Genomic DNA, 6000 nt, shown 5'->3' on the forward strand with positions numbered 1-6000 from the left:
CTGTTTTTCAAGTATGTTAACCCCATCCTATATCTACTTGCCTTAGACTGGTAGTCATACAGGCTCATACACATTCTAGGAAATGAAAAAAAATCTACATTTTGTTATTCTCCTCCCCCAGTTTTTATGATTTTGGTGTCCTTTTTACATCTTCATGTTCATTCTTTTGCTGTTCATTGTGGTTATCACTTTCACAGAAATTTGATTTGTACTGCCTTATTTAGGTGATTTGCTTTACCATTGTGATTTTCTCTTTCCTATATATTCTTCTTTTCTATTTAGAGAAGACCCTTCACTATTGCCTTTAGGACAGGTTTTGTATTGCTGTATTCTTTTAGTTTTTGCTTGTCTGAGAAATTCTTCCTCTCTCCTTATATTATTGTAAATGATAATCTTGCTGGGTAGAGTATCCTAGGCTGAAGATTTTTCCCTTTCAGGACTTGAATATATCTTACCACTCCATTCTGGCCTGCAACGTTTCTGTAGAGAAATCAGCTGATAGCCATATGGGGGTCCCCTTGTAATTAACTCTTTCTCTTTTTTCTCTTGCTGCCTTTAGAATCCTCTCTTTAACGTCTGCTATTTTTATTATAATATTTCTTGGTGTAGGTCTGTTTGGGTTTACATTGTCTGGGACCCTCTGTGCTTCCTGTACCTTGATATGTTTCCTTTTTTAGGTTTGGGAAGTTTTAAGCCATAATTTCTTCAAATGCATTTTTGATACCCTTTTCTCTTTCTTCCCCTTTGGGAATCCCTATTATGTGTAGATTGGCATGCTTTTTATTACCCCATAGGTCTCTCATATTGCTTTCATTTTTTTTTTTTTTTAATTTGCCTTTCTGTCTGCTGTCCTGATTGAGTGAAGTCCATCATTCTATCTTCCAGGTCACTTGTTCGTTCTGTGATATTTATTCTGCTAGTCATTGCCTTTAGTTCAGTTTTCATCTTGGCAAATGAGTTTTCTAATTTTTCTTGGTTCCTCTTTACAGTTTCTAGTTCCTTTTTACAGTACTCTGCAGTTCTGCTGACAGCCTTTCATAATTCATTCAATATTTTCATTATCTCCTTTTTGAAATTGGTGTCTGTTAGACTGCAGAGGTCTGTTTCATTGTTTGTTCTTCAAGGGGAATTCTGTTGGTCTTTTAACTGGGAATGGTTCTTCTGCTTTTTCATTTTACTTATATTTCTCTTATTCCATGAGCTTAGGAGAAACAGTTATCTACTGTAGTCTTGGAGGTCTATTTATATGTGGGAGCATCCCTGTGTAGCTTATGTGGGCCTAATAGTTTTGGTGTGAAGGATCTTTTTAGTATGGATGCCTGTTGCCTCTTACCTCAGCATGTGCTGGCTGTTATCCCCTTGATAGAGGGTGTGCAGATGCAGTGGCTGGTCCTGGGGTTCTCGGCGGTGGTGGCAGCTCACATGTACCCCCAGAGCATGTGATGGGAGTCGTGGTGGCTCGAGACTGCTTCTGTAGTCTGGGGGGGTGGGGGGCAGAGACAGCAGCTTGCAACGGCTCCTGGGTGGCTCACAGTGGCTCCTGAAGCCCAGGGGGCAGGGGCGGTAGCTCGGGACCACTCCTGGAGCTTGTGTCAGTGGTATTCTGCAGGCTGAGAGCTCGCTGAGGGAAAAAGGCTGTAAAAGCGGGTCCCGCCCCTCCCCTCTCCTCGTGCACTGCTCACACAATGGAGCCTGGCCTCTAAGGTGGCCCAGGCTTCCTCTGCGTACACCCTCAGGCACAGCTGCACCAGATTCCAGCCCCTTCAGACTGTTTCCACGCAGCCCACACCAGTCTTCTCCCCGGGTCTGATCTCCAAAGCCTGAGCTTCTGCACCCAGCTCCCGCCTGCACCAGCAGACGTGTGTCTCAGGCTGGGGAGTGCAGAGCAGTGGCAATGACCTTCTGTGCAGGTCCTTCTCCATTCTAGCTGCTGCAAACCAGTTGCTGTATTCTCCACCGAGGCTCCCAAGCTCCCCCTCTGTCCCAGCTGTTCTCTCTGCTGGTGAGGGGACTTCCCAAGATGCAGGAACTTTTCCTCTTTCACAGCTTCCTCCCAGGGATGCAGGTCCTATCCTAATTCCTTTGTCCTGTTTCTTTTGTTTTTCTTTCTTTTTCCTTTTGTCCTACCCAGTTGCATGGAGATTTTCTTGCCCTTTCGGAGGTCTGAGGTCTTCTGCCAGCATTCAGTAGATATTCTATGAGAATTGTTCCACATGTAGATGTATTTTTGATGTATTTGTGGGAGGAGGTAAGCATCATGTCCTACTACTCTACCGTCTTGATCACTCCCCCCAAAACTTTAAAATTTTGTGTTCATGTTTGTGTCCATCATGGGTCAGTTGTATGTGAGCTATGGCTCAGCTTGAACATCTAAGACCAACACTGAAGGAATACCTCTTTCTTGTCTGGTTCATGCCAGTCTCATGGAATAGTTAAAATAGAGATGGCTGAACCATAGGATGGCTCCTAAGGCTTCTGCTGAGAGGTGGAACACACGACTTCCACTCATATTTCTCTGTACAAAGCAAGTCATGTGGCCAAATGTAACATCAGTGGGGAAGGAAATATAATTCTCCTTTTCAGGGAGGGGCTGGTAGGGAAGGACCTGGTAAGAAGAAAAAGTAAATATTTTTACTTTGAAGAAAATGACCTGCCATACCTCCCTGTGGAATGCTATCTTTTTTTAAAACTCATGCCCTTCCATAGCATATATATAATATATATTTATATATTTTCCATAGCATATATATGTATATATAATCACAGTAACTATCACATGGTTATAGATATTTACCTATCAGTTTTTCTCAAGGCTGTGTACTGTAGAATCCCTCTCATAGTTAACGCCTGGTAGAAGTTCCTATAATATTTTAAAATGGAATACTTTTGAGGAAACACTGCTGCTGGCCCAAAACTAGTTTGTAAAAAGATTTCTTTTCTCTTGAAAATTCATTCGAAATTTTTTCTTTTGAAATTTCATTGAAAATTCAAAATTTTATTTCATTTCTGTGCTGTTAAAGCACAGCTCCACAAAACTGTGTTTTTGTGTCGAGGCACTCATTTCACTCTCTAGGTAACATTACCGAGAGAGAGAGAACATTTCTCTTCTCTCAGTGTCTTTCTACTCTCACCTCTCATCTGTACTGTTGTTGGTAGTCCCAGAAAGGAATTTTGAACTGACTGGTACCATCATGTTTACTAAATGAATACTTACTAAACTTCTTCTATGTATCAGGCATTGTTTTAGGTACTGGGAATATAACATTTAACAAAAGAAAGATACTTGATTCATGAATTATAAATTCTAATAGAAGAATAGAGACCAACAATTTTTAAAAAGATAAAAATACAAGGTTTGTCAAATAGTGAACTGGTGAAGTGCAACAAATAAAGCAGATAGAGAGTGATATGGCAAGAGGATTGCAATTTTAAATAAGATGTTGAGGAAATGCTTCACTGATGTGAAGATATTTGAGCAAATACCTGAAGGAGGTGAGAGATAAAGCCCTGAGATTATACGGGGGAAAAAATCATTTCAAGCCAAGAGAACAGCAGGTACAAAGACCCTAAGGTATGAACCTACGTGCCCATTTGAAGAGTATGGGGGATTTCAGTGTGACTGACATGGAGTGATCAAGGAGAAATGTGGAACAAGAAGAAGTCAAGAGGTAGCACAGGGCCAGGTCATGTTGGGCTCAGTAAGCCATGTAAGGACTTTAGTTTATTCAGTGAATGATATAAGAAACCAAGAGGTGGGGGGTGGTTTGAGCTTAGAGATGAAATGAGCTGACTTACATTTTGCAAATATCATCCTGGTTGCTGGGTTGACTAGAGAAGAGAAACAGCAGAATCAGGACAGCCAGTTGGAGCTACTGTATTAATTCAGCTGAGAGATGGCGGTGGCTGAGACAAAAATGTTAGTGGTGAAGAAAGGAAGGGAGATACTCTGATTGTGGTTACTGATGGTAGACCCATGGGACTTGCTTTTAAAGTAAATATAGCGTATTTAGTTATTTCAAATGCTACTTCAAAGATTTTGGCCTGAGTAACTGGACAGCTGGCAGTGCCATTTCCTGGGATTGGTGGGGGAATTAGAAGAGTAGTTTCGAACATGTTAAGTATGAGAGGGCAATTAGATGGAGCCATCGACTCGGAATTTAATTATTCAAATCTAGAGTTGAGTTTAGGTGCTCAAACTGAAAACACTGATTTCAGAAATGAAAGCCAACAGATGTTATTTAAAGCCATAGGACCGTAGATGGAGCAATTCAACATTGAGAGCACAGAATTACGATGAGGATCTGGCGGTGGAGATCGAAAGCAGGGTCAATGAGGTAGAAGGAAAGAAGGGGATTAGAGCAGCCCTGAAGAAGGTGTGTGAAGGTTTGTCAAGGAGAAGAAGGGAGTGATCAACTGTGTCCAGTGCTGCCAATAGATCTGGGAATTGATCAGATAATTCGCTGGTTATATTGACAAGAGCCATTTCATTGGAATAGTAGTAGCAAAAGCCAAATTGAAGTAGGTTCAAGAGAGAGGAGGAGAGGATAGGACTTGGAAACAGTTATTATGTTCAACTCTGTGTTGTTTTGTTCTCAGCGAGCACAGGGAAGTGGAGTGGTAGCTCGAATACAGTATGTAGGCAAGGTACTTTGGGTTTTTATTTTTGTTTCAGTATTTATAAAAAATATATATTTTGGTAGCAGAAACTACAGCTTGTGTAGAAACTATACTTCTGTTTTCCAGTTGAAAGAGAAAATTGATCACACAAGGAACAGATTTATTATTGGATCTATGGCCTTGCATAGTTGAAAAAGGAAAGAAAAAAGTGTTCAAGTAAAGAGGCTGCCTTAGGAACACAGTCCACTTCTGGGAATGAGGGAAAGGTAAGAATTTTGGCTACAGATGCAGCATGGTACATAGATGTGATAGTGGGAGCAGAAAAATGGCTTTTTAATTTTTTTTTTTTTTTTTTAGTGAAGTACAAAGGCAAATCATAAGTTTAGAAGGAGGAGAATGTAGGAAAATTTGGAGGTTTGAGGACAGAGGAGAAAGAATAAAATAGTTATCTAGAATAATGGAGGAGTGAATGAAGCAGGGAAATACAACAGAATTACATGGCTACACTAAGGGAAAATTTGTGGTTAGTGTCATAAATTTACAATGAAACCTGTCAGTACGTGTGTGGGTTTTTCCTCTGCAATGATCAGCCGCTTGATTGATATAACAATCAGCCACTTGATTGATGCAACAATCAGGTACATGTAAGTAGGGATTTTCATTAGCGTTGGAATCTTTCAGGTTAAATGGGATGAAAGGTGAAAGGGACAAGGGTGTGATGATGATGTTGGAGGATGGATGTAAACCGGTTTAAAAATAAGAGTGTTATGGAAGGAAAAGTGAAAAGTAGAGAGCAGTAATAGATTGTAAGTCCTGATTCAGTTAAAGAAATGTTGGAATTAAGGTTCTTGAAGGAGTGAAGTGGGAGAGACAGGATGTGGTGGTCTGAGATGAGGTGGTTGAAATTGAGATTGAAATTAAGATTGTAGAGGAACTGAGGTTGTCAATGATAAGCCTAGTTTATAGCCACAGAAATGAATAGCGAAGGTGGGGGGTGGCACAAGATAATCAGGAGAAAGAAAATTAAAGATCTGGTAAGCTGTGGTATTGGAAGGGTCATCTACATGGATATTGAAGTCACCCGAATTAATACTGGAATAGTACTGGAGAGAGTGACCGTTAGCCTGGAATGAAAATCCGTAAAGAATGAAGTTGAGTAATCCAAAGGTCTAAAGGTGACTGTAGTGAGTAAGGTGGTTGTTAGAAACCTCTGAGAACATAAGATTATGAGATTAAAAACTAGAGGGTTTGGGGAGGAGGGAGAGTCTGAAAACAGCAATGAAGATCCAAAGGACACTTACCCTGATTCCAGGAGTAAGGAGTTTTGCAGACCAATAGTCACATCTTAAGAGAGCTGCAAGGGAAACAGTATCCTTAGGAGAG

The 6000-nt window shown here is 40.6% G+C and overlaps 1 pseudogene; it reads right to left on the reverse strand.

Annotated features, from left to right (window-relative positions):
- Positions 1–4146, reverse strand: part of LOC130708873 (suppressor of SWI4 1 homolog) — a 59475-nt pseudogene extending 55329 nt beyond the window's left edge.
- Between the last annotated feature and the right edge of the window lie 1854 nt (positions 4147–6000).

Source organism: Balaenoptera acutorostrata, chromosome 9, assembly GCF_949987535.1.
Source record: "Balaenoptera acutorostrata chromosome 9, mBalAcu1.1, whole genome shotgun sequence".
NCBI classification, from domain to species: Eukaryota; Metazoa; Chordata; class Mammalia; order Artiodactyla; family Balaenopteridae; genus Balaenoptera; species Balaenoptera acutorostrata.